This window comes from Scyliorhinus torazame, chromosome 14 (assembly GCF_047496885.1).
Source record: "Scyliorhinus torazame isolate Kashiwa2021f chromosome 14, sScyTor2.1, whole genome shotgun sequence".
Taxonomy (NCBI): Eukaryota; Metazoa; Chordata; class Chondrichthyes; order Carcharhiniformes; family Scyliorhinidae; genus Scyliorhinus; species Scyliorhinus torazame.
Window position 1 is genome coordinate 175,120,402 of NC_092720.1, and position 11,166 is coordinate 175,131,567.

Here is an 11,166-nt window from a genome sequence, read left to right on the forward strand (position 1 = left end):
TCGGAGATAGTTACCGATTAGGAAGATGCGAAACCCCGATGCAGTGACTGCGGGAGCGAACCCCACGATAGACGTTTACTTCCCATGGACACCTAGTGAGATGATGGCTATTATGGCTACAATCCCAGATAGAAAAAAATCTCCTGCTGCCTTCGTGGATTCCTTGAGAACTACCATCTCAATTTATCAAGCTGAGTCAAGGGACCTCTGGGCCCTAGTCCAGCAGATTTTAACCCCAGCAGAGTACCGCAATTATCTTAACCACCTGAATTATGCTAGTCATGCTGCACTTCAGCAGGCCTATGCGTTAGACGACAATAGAAGGACACAGATCCTGAATGCGTTGAATAGCACATTTCAAAGGCCCATACATCTTTCTGTTATCTTAGACCTAAAACCTAAGAAGACTGAAGAGCCAGAGGAATTTCTGGAGCGTTTTAATGAAATCTACTGTGGGCAGTCAGGCGACTTGCCACATCAAAATGGTCAGAATTCCCCTCAATATTGTGCTATGTTAATGCATTGCCTACCACCTTCTGTGGTTACTGCTGTGAAATGCAATAACATGAATTGGACAGAGAACGACCCTTCCCAGATGGCAAGAGCAGTCAGATTTTATTGGAAGGAGGGTGTAGGCCAGGAAGGAGGCTCAGTTACAAAGGTTAAGACTGAGTATGTAATGAAAAAGTATGATCTGCGACCCCAACAAGCGGCAGAAATGGTAGTTTACCAGCAGGAGCCCCAATATTGTGACTTTGGGTAGGTGGATCAGCGAGGGGGAGGATATCAAACCCACCCAAAGGGACCCTCAGCTCCTTTTCATGGGCCACCGAATGAATCAACAGCTCTACAACCGCAGCCCCTCTGAGGGGCCATTGGTCTACTGGAAGAAGAGGACGGGGCAGATATAGAGGGAGGAATGCATGTTTTAATTGCGGCCGTGCAGATCACTGGCAACAGGAATGCCCCTTTAAAAGACAGGCAGCAGAAGGAGAGGGTACCCACCAAGGGGAGGACAGACGAGATACACTGACTTCTCCCAGGAAAAACCTTTCCCAACACAGGATTGACTAGCTAATTTAGCCATAAGGACTCTCCAATCGGACAGGGAACCTATTATCTCTCTGCAGAAAGGAGCTCAACATCACTCATTTGTAATCGACACCGGGGCAGCCATGTCTTCTGTGCAATCAGCACTTAAATTACCATTATCCGACCACACGCAGCAATTGTCAGGGTTCCAAAGACAGGTGTGTGAGTATCCTATTTCTGAACCTGTGACAGTCACTTACGAGAATAAGTCTGCAGAGCATCAGTTTGTAGTGACTACTGGATTGGACTGTAACTTGTTGGCCCGAGATTTACTGTGTATCTTCCAGCTACAGCTAGAATGCGGAGATGAGGGGGTAACGGTTACATCATGGAGGATGAGACAACAGTGCTATATTTCTATCACCCCCCAGTGGTGGACGTTAGACGTTGAACAGTCACTGCATCACGTTACCCTGGCCTATGACAGAACTGGACGAAACAGGGAGTTGGAGGACAAATACCGGCCATTACTTGAGACCGAATGGCCAGTCAAGGTTACAGCCACAGTCACGGGAAAAGAAGGTACAGCCGATTTTGTTACAATATCACCACATTTATGGCCACAGTCAGCTTCGGTAAGCCCTCATATTACACGTCAGGTCCATGACCAGTACCATGCCAGGGATATGGGGCGAATGGTCAGGAGGGCAGTGGATCATTCGGATCCAACAGAGTACGCACTTCAAGTCATGCCGGACGGCACTACCATAAAAAAAATTTGAGGTCCCTGAAACAATTAACACTCGACTGCAGCATCACAGGGGACATGATGTGTTGGAATATGTCAATCCACAGGTCTGGGCGGAGTACCCATCACAAGTGGGAAAGACAAATGTTACACCTATTAAGGTGATGATTAAGGATCATGTAAAGCTACCTTCCATTCGACAATACCCCTTGAAATCTCAAGCTGCTCCATCCATAGATAAATTAATTCAAGAGCTGTTGAAACAGGGTATTTTGGTCCCTTGCCAATCAGAATGTAATACCCCCATACTTGCTGTGCCTAAACCAGCCAAACCAGACCAGTACCGATTAGTACAGGATTTACGTTCAATCAATGCCATCGCATAGCTGTTACATGCTCTCACCCTCCAACAGGATATCATGGTGTATAGCTCCCACTCGGTAATCGCACTATTGGGGCAACTGCAGACTCAGCATCATACCGCAGCTCGTCAGAATAGGTATGAGATATACCTTTTGAACAATCCACGTCTGACATTTAACCACTGTACCACGATCAATCCAGCCTGTTTTCTTAGTGGCCCCCCTGTCCATGAAGACGCACCTGGCCACGACTGTTTAGCCTTGATTCAGGAAACTACCACAATAAGGGGCGATTTGAGTGACATTTCGTCAGAACAACCTGACATGATTATGTGTGGTCAAATATCCCACCGGGGTTTAGTTAATGACCTACTGCAGGCCCTCCTTATGCCCGCGCAGATTTCCGTTATTAAATGCGCTGCCCACACGAATGGTACAACCCCAGTTGACGTTGGTAATGAACGAGCAGATTGTGCAGCGCGAACAGCCGCGTAAATTCAGCAAGTGAGACTAAACGATCTACTATAAATATGTCTGGTTCTGACAAGTCAATGCCAACCATCCAAGACGTCATAAGGTTACAGGAGGACGCTCCTGAGAGTGATAAACAAATGTGGAAACGGTTAGGTTGTACATATGATTCTGTTTCCTCTCTATGGACCACGCCTGCACATCAGACTTGTATGTCTGATGTGCTGGCTTTATGGGTCATTGAATGTGTACACTTTGCAACTCATTGTGGGGCTCGAGGGACTAGTGATTTGTTGCTGGACACTTGGTGGCACCCTAAAATGCAGGGGTTGGCCCAAAGTAACAGTAATCGGTGTTTGATTTGTCAGCAATATAACACCGGAAAAGGTATCCCTTGTGGGATGGGGCAAACCCCGTTGCCCAGTGGTCCCTTTGAGACGCTCCAAATGGATTACATTGAGTTGGAAAGGTGTCAATGATATGTTTTGGTCATTGTGGATGTGCTCAGCAGATGGGTCGAGGCGTATCCGACTATCGATAATAAAGCTGCTACTGTGGTTAAAGTCTTGATGAGGGAAATCATTCCCCGGTACGGTATACCAGCTCAGTTAAGTTCTGATAATGGGCCTCATTTTATTGGACAAATTAACAAGGAGTTTTGCTCCTAGTTGGGCATACGGCAGCAGTTACACTGTGCTTATAGACCGCAGGAGACCGGGTTGGTTGAGAGACACAATCAGACCCTCAAAATTAAATTGGCTAAATTAAGAGCAGACACGGGACTGACATGGCTTAAGTTGCTCACGGTTGCCCTCTTCCAGCTGCGGGTTACACCTGCGGGACCGGCCCGGCTCTCTCCCGCCAAGATTCTTTATGGCAGGCCTCTTAGAACTCCCTGGAGCCTGCAGGTTCCCAGACTGGTTCAGTTTCATCAGATGACTGAAGAGATGACCACCTATGTTCTAACCCTCACGCAAGTGCTCAAGGAACTCCATGGCCAGGTCCGCGCGGCTCACCAGCCATCGCCCCCAGTACCTAGCTCACTTTCAGTCCAGCCCGGTAGTTATGTAATGGTCAAAAATTGGACTAGGAAGGGGTCGGAGCCGCGATGGGACGGGCCCTTCCAAGTTCTCCTTGCCACCCCCACAGCAGTTAAAGTGGAGGGGCGAAGTGCTTGGGTCCACCTACATCACTGTAAATTGAGCCCATCTCCACTACTGTAAAAGGTCGGATACTAACCTGCCTCCCTTCTCCAGTGCTATTTTGCAGGTGTGGAGCATGATGGAGTGGCTACGCATCGTCTGTATGATATTTGGCCTCACTTCGCTTGGCGTGTTATTGGCGATGGACATGGAAAAGGGGAATATTATGTATCTGTGTAGCCCCAACCAATCTACAAGGTTACATCACCTCTGCAAAGGTGATGTTCTTCGCTGCCCCCATATACGAGGACATGGTATCGACTCATGGAAGGTCATCAAATTTAAGAAGAATGCAGGAGTCATGAAGCAGTTGCACCGGTCCCAGCGATGGGAAGGGAACATTATATGGACATTGCCTTGTTTTTGGAATACATGTAAATTTGATTTTGGATGTGTTAAGAGTGGTACAATAAAGGTAAAATCAGGCTGTCAGAAGAGCGTAGGAAGAGGCTATGACAAAGTGAAAGGGACTAGAGAGGATAGGGCGTATGAGAAGGGAAGTACAGCTAGAACGTAGGTTACCGGGAGATACACTTAAGTTAGTTAAAGGCCAAACTGAGGAAAACCCGGGTAGTAAACCTTGGGAGCCCTCGGGGCAATAACCAAGGATTTGTCTCAGCTACGGTTGTTTGCAATGCAGAACCGGTATGCTCTTGACTATCTTCTGGCCCGTGAGGGTGGGGTATGCACCATAGTGCAGTGCAAGTGTATCATGGGAGTTTAGGACTTGACCGCTAACATCACTAAATTTATGGATCGCATACGGGATCACTTAGACGGGATGCAGGATCCTGGCTCTTGGGGTAACTGGGGATTTGGAGGGTGGAAGGACTGGTTGATAAATATGGTCATGTATTTAGTGGTGGCTATCGGCTGCATCTTTGTGGGCCCAGCCATCCTTAAATGTGTGATGGGTAGAATGCGGGGTGCACTGGATCAGATCAACGCCTCTAAAATCTTAGCTGTCAAAATTCATGAGGGTGCAGCAGATGAAGGGGGGCTACGCCACGAATTGGAAATGCAGTGACAGATCTTTTTAGATGAGGAACCGTAGCTATGGATTGGATAGTTCGATTATCATGGAATGATAAAAGGAGGGAATGACGAATGTGATATAAAATAGTTACTTTAGAGATATTAGTTAATGTAATGTAGAAATAAGCCACTTTGATTCTGGCAAGTAGAGACAAAGGATTTTAGACTGCATGGAAAAAAAGCAGGAAGAGGCGTGTCTATGAGAGTGATGCTGAATTGATAGGGGCCGGAGAAAGGGATTGGAAGTGAGCCAATCAGAATAGATCAAATAAGTCAGGAGGGACATAGGATGACCTATGGGTATCGAGCATGTGAAACTTGATGCCATTTGAATGTATCAGTACTGATCTCTTTGTCTGGGACATTCACTTAGTCCCGGTGCTGCAGAGAGCAACATGTTATCTGTATCACTGTGGACTAGGTAGCTTGCAAGCTGAATAAAATAACTATTGTTATACTTGCAAATCCATCTCGACTTTTATTGAAGCCAGACTGACGGATAAAGAAATTTAGGATTCAACAACGGCAGTGATCAGTTGACGTGTTTTTCCCAAATGAACGGATGAGTAATTCTCTGTGTGAAGCACTCTTTAAAATGGGTTCACAGCTGAGTCCATGCTTCTGCTTCTGTTTGATGCTCCAGAATTCAAACAGTTGTGAATGCGAGAATCTCCTCAGCTCCCGATTCTATATTTTAAGTAACATCATCAAGCATACTCCTCAGGTTCTAGTCTTTTTGGAAGTGAAAACAGTCTCTCTCAATTTGCTGCATCAGCTTCTTCGGTCATCGCCCCGAAATGTTCATGTATCGCAACCAAATACCCACTGAATCTTCTGTAAGGCGGAGAATAATCTTGATCGTGATAGTCTCCCCATATAAATGAATTGGATTGGATTTGATTTGCTTCTTGTCACACGTACCGAGGTACAGTGAAAAGTATTTTTCTGCGAGCAGCTCAATAGATCATGAAGTCCATTGGTAGAAAAGGGAAGAAAAGAAAACACATAATATGGCAACGCAACATATAAAATGTAACTACATAAGCAGTGGCATCGGATGAAGCATACAGGGTGTAGTGTTAATGAGGTAAGTCCATAAGAGGGTCATTTAGGAGTCTGGTGACAGTGGGGAAGAAGCTGCTTTTGAGTCTGTTCGTGCGTGTTCTCAGACGTCTGTATCTCCTGCCTGATGGAAGAAGTTGGAAGAGTGAGTACGCGGGGTGGGATGGAAATTTGATTATGCTGCCCGCTTTCCTCAGGCAGCGGGAGGTGTAGATGGAGTCATTGGTTGGGTGGCAGGTTCCTGTGATGGACTGGGCGGTGTTCACGACGCTCTCAAGTTTCTTGCCGTCCTAGACCGAGCAGTTGCCGTACCAGGCTGTGATGCAGCCCGATAGGATGCTTTCTATGGTGCATCTGTAAAAGTTGCTAAGGGTTCATGTGCACATGCCGAATTTCCTTAGTTTCCTGAACAAATATAGGTGCTTTTGTGCTTTCGTGGTGGTAGCATCGACGTGAGTGGACCAGGACAGATTTTTGGAGATGTGCACCTCAAGGAATTTCAATTTGGTAACCATCTCCACCTCGGCCCCGTTGATGCTCACAGGGGTGTGTCCAGTACTTTGCTTCCTGAAGTCAATGACCAGCTGTTTACTGTTGCTGACATTGAGGGAGAGATTGTTGTCTCTACACCACTCCACTAGGTTCTCTATCTCCCGCCTGTATTCTGACTCGTCGTTATTCGAGATCCTGCCCACTATGGTCGTATCATCAGCAAACTTGTTGATAGAGTTGGAACTCAATTTCGCCATGCAGTCGTCTGCGTACAGCGAGTAGAGTAGGGGGATAAGTATGCAGCCTTGCGGGGCACCGGTGTTGAGAACAACTGTGGAGGGGATGTTGTTGTTCATTCTTACTGATTGCGGTCTGTTGGTGAGAAAATCGAGGATCCAGTTGCAGGGTGGAAAGCCAAGTCCTAGGTTTTGGAGCTTTGATATGAGCGTGGCTGGGATTGTGGTGTTGAAGGCGGAGCTGTAGTCAAAAGATAGGAGTCTGATGTAGGAGTCCTTGCTTTCGAGATGCTCTAGGGATGAGTGTATACCTGACATCTGGTCATGATGCAATGAGGATGAGTGGGTCAATTTTTTGGAAATAGAGCCAGTTGGCAGTGGTGAAAACGGAAACGAAGCGACACACGAAAATCAAGCACCAGTTTCGTGAATGTCGGGTAACACTTCGACAAACAGAATCCGGGGAGAACGAAGGGCGCTGCCCGACTGATCAGCGACAGTCAAGACACATTTCCCTTGTTTCGAATGATTCGAGAAATTAACAGTTATTTAGAAACTAAGAAAACTGTCCTTACTGCACATCAGAAATTACAGTTTCATTTTAGTTTCATTGCGAATATGTTGTGGCAGAAAATACAACAATGGCTCGAATGTAGAAACTGGAGGCGCGTTATGTGACACAAAGTCACCCTCGCTTGAAACGCAGCCTCCGTTCTCTCTCCACAGATGCCGTCATAACTGCTGAGATTAACCAGCGTTTTGTGCTTTTGTTCCAGATTGGTTCATCAGCAAGAATTTGCTGTTACGAAGAGGACAAGATGAGACTGTTTCCATCATGATTTGACTTTTTTATTCATGCAAAAACAGCATTTGTCTTTTCTGTGGCGCTATTGGCTAGCACGTTCGGCTGTTAACCGAAAATTGGGTGGTTCGAATCCACCCAGCGACGAGATATTATCCCACCCCCGGATGAAGGTGTTTTTTGTACTTTGTCCCTCTGTGGGATCAAATCCACCCACCTTGGTGCTTTTTACATTTCGTACCACATTTATTTGATTTCTTTCCACCGGTTCCAATAGTAAACACGTCACATTCTTTCATTCTGATTTCGAGCAGTCAGTTCACATCTAAAGTGAATCAATATTCATTTGAATTACCAGAGAGAGACATTCACCCCAATAGCAACAGTGGGACGAAAGGGGCCTAGATTTTTCTCTGTGGATCAAAGAGAGTGAGATGGTGAATTAGAGGCGCTCCCAAGTGCAACTGGTACGTGGGCGGAAATAGAGAGAGAGCTTGTTAGCACTGACAATATTCAGGAATGAGAGGAAAGGAATACAGGGTGAAATGGATTCAAAAAATCAGCAGCGGACGACGTGACCAAGTTTCTCGGTCGAATACCCGGAACCCGGCATGTTGATCATGGCCAATCCTGCGAAACTTAATCTATGGACAATCTGGCACACTTCAGCATGGCCAATCGACCGAACCTTCACATTTTTGGACTGTGGGAGGGACCTCGAGCAGGCACACACAAAAAACTGATGCAGACACCGGGAGAACGTTCAAATACCATATATTTGGGACGAATATCGAATTTGCTTTGTATTATATATTATAGCGGTTGCATAGTTATTTTCATAGAGCCTGGGTTAAAGTGTATATATCCTTGTTGCAGGAAAATTATTATGGAACCAAGTTTCAGGCATCAAAACTGTGTATCTACGAAAGTTGTAACTCGAGAGTCATACAGTGTGGGCCATGATAGGTTCCAAACAGTTGACGACCAAGTGCATCGATAGCTAGAGCGGGCCTCGGCGGTAGCGTGGTGAGCCGTGATCGTATAGTGGTTAGTACTCTGCGTTGTGGTCGCAGCATCCTCGGTTCGAATCCGAGTTACAGCAGTCATCAGTTGACGTGTTTTTCCCAAATGAACAGATGAGTAATTCTCTGTGTGAAGCACTCTTTAAAACGGGTTCACAGCTGAGTGCATGCTTCTGCTTCTGTTTGATGCCCCAGAATTCAAACGGTTGTGAATGCGAGAATCTCCTCAGCTCCCGATTCTGTATTTTAACTAATATCATCAAGCATACTCCTCAGGTTCTAATCTTTTTGGAAGTGAAAACAGTCTCTCTCAATTTGCTGCATCAGCTTCTTCGGTCATCGCCCCAAAATGTTCATGTGTCGCCACCAAATACCCACTGAATCTTCTGTAAGGCGGAGAATAATCTTGATCGTGATAGTCTCCCCATATAAATTAATTGGATCGGATTGGATCTGCTTATTGTCACATGTACCGAGGTACAGTGAAAAGTATTTTTCTGGGAGCAGTTCAATAGATCATTAAGTCCATTGGAAGAAAAGAAAATACATAATATGGCAATGCAACATATAAAATGTAACTACATAAGCAGTGGCATCGGATGAAGCATACAGGGTGTAGTGTTAATGAGGTAAGTCCATAAGAGGGTCACTTAGGAGTCTGGTAACAGTGGGGAAGAAGCTGCTTTTGAGTGTGTTCGTGCGTGTTCTCAGACGTCTGTATCCCCTGCCCGATGGAAGAAGTTGGAAGAGTGAGTACGCCGGGTGGGTTGGATCTTTGATTATGCTGTTCACTTTCCTCAGGCAGCGGGAGGTCTAGATGGAGTCAATGGTTGGGAGGCAGGTTCCTGTGATGGACTGGGCGGTGTTCACGACGCTCTGAGGTTTCTTGCCGTCCTGGACCGAGCAGTTGTCGTACCAGGCTGTGATGCAGCCCGATAGGATGCTTTCTATGGTGCATCAAAGAACACAGAATAAAGAACAAAGAAATGTACAGCACAGGAACAGGCCCTTCGGCCATCCGAGCCCGTGCCGCCCGACTAAACCACAATCTTCTACACTTCCTGGGTCCGTATCCCTCTAATCCCATCCTATTAATGTATTTGTCAAGATGCCCCTTAAATGTCACTATCGTCCCTGCTTCCAGCACCTCCTCCGGTAGCGAGTTCCAGGCACCCACTACCCTCTGCGTAAAAAACTTGCCGCGTACATCTACTCTAAACCTTGCCCCTCTCACCTTAAACCTCTGCCCCCTAGTAATTGATCCCTCTACCCTGGGGAAAAGCTATCCACTCTGTCTATACCCCTCATAATTTTGTAGACCTCTATCAGGTCTCCCCTCAACCTCCTTCGTTCCAGTGAGAACAAACCGAGGTTATTCAACCGCTCCTCAGAGTTCATGCCCTCCATACCAGGCAACATTCTGGTAAATCTCTTCTGCACCCTCTCTAAAGCCTCCACATTCTTCTGGTAGAGTGGCGACCAGAATTGAACACTATACTCCAAGTGTGGCATAACTAAGGTTCTATACAGCTTCAACATGACTTGCCAATTCTTATACTCAATTCCCCGGCCAATGAAGGCAAGTATGCCGTATGCCTTCTTGACTACCTTCTCCACCTGTGTTGCCCCTTTCAATGACCTGTGGACCTGTACTCCTAGATCTCTCTGACTTTCAATACTCTTGAGGGTTCTACCGTTCACTGTATATTCCCTACCTGCATTAGACCTTCCAAAATGCATTACCTCACATTTGTCCGGATTAAACTCCATCTGCCATCTCTCCGCCCAAGTCTCCAGACAATCTAAATCCTGCTGTATCCTCTGACAGTCCTCATCGCTATCCGCAATTCCACCAACCTTTGCGTCGTCTGCAAACTTACTAATCAGACCAGTTACATTTTCCTCCAAATCATTTATATATACTACAAAGAGCAAAGGTCCCAGCACTGATACCTGTGGAACACCACTGGTCACAGCCCTCCAATTAGAAAAGCATCCTTCCATTGCTACTCTCTGCCTTCTATGACCTAGCCAGTTCTGTATCCACTTTGCCAGCTCACCCCTGATCCCGTGTGACTTCACCTTTTGTATTAGTCTACCATGAGGGACCTTGTCAAAAGCCTTACTGAAGTCCATATAGACAACAGCCACTGCCCTACCTGCATCAATCATCTTAGTGACCTCCTCGAAAAACTCTATCAAGTTAGTGAGACACGACCTCCCCTTCACAAAACCATGCTGCCTCTCACTAATACGTCCATTTGCTTCCAAATGGGAGTAGATCCCGTCTCGAAGAATTCTCTCCAGTAATTTCCCTACCACTGAACTAAGGCTCACCGGCCTGTAGTTCCATGGATTATCCTTGCTACCCTTCTTAAACAGAGGAACAACATTGGATCTTCTCCAGTCCTCCGGGACATCCCCTGAAGACAGTGAGGATCCAAAGATTTCTGTCAAGGCCTCAGTAATTTCCTCTCCAGCCTCCTTCAGTATTCTGGGGTAGATCCCATCAGGCCCTGGGGACTTATCTACCTTAATATTTTTTAAGACATCCAACACCTCGTCTTTTTGGATCTCAATATGACCCAGCCTATCGACACAACCTTCTCCGGACTCAACATCTACCAATTTCTTCTCTTTGGGGAATACTGATGCGAAGAATCTGTAAATGTTGCTAAGGGTTAATGTGGACATACTGAATT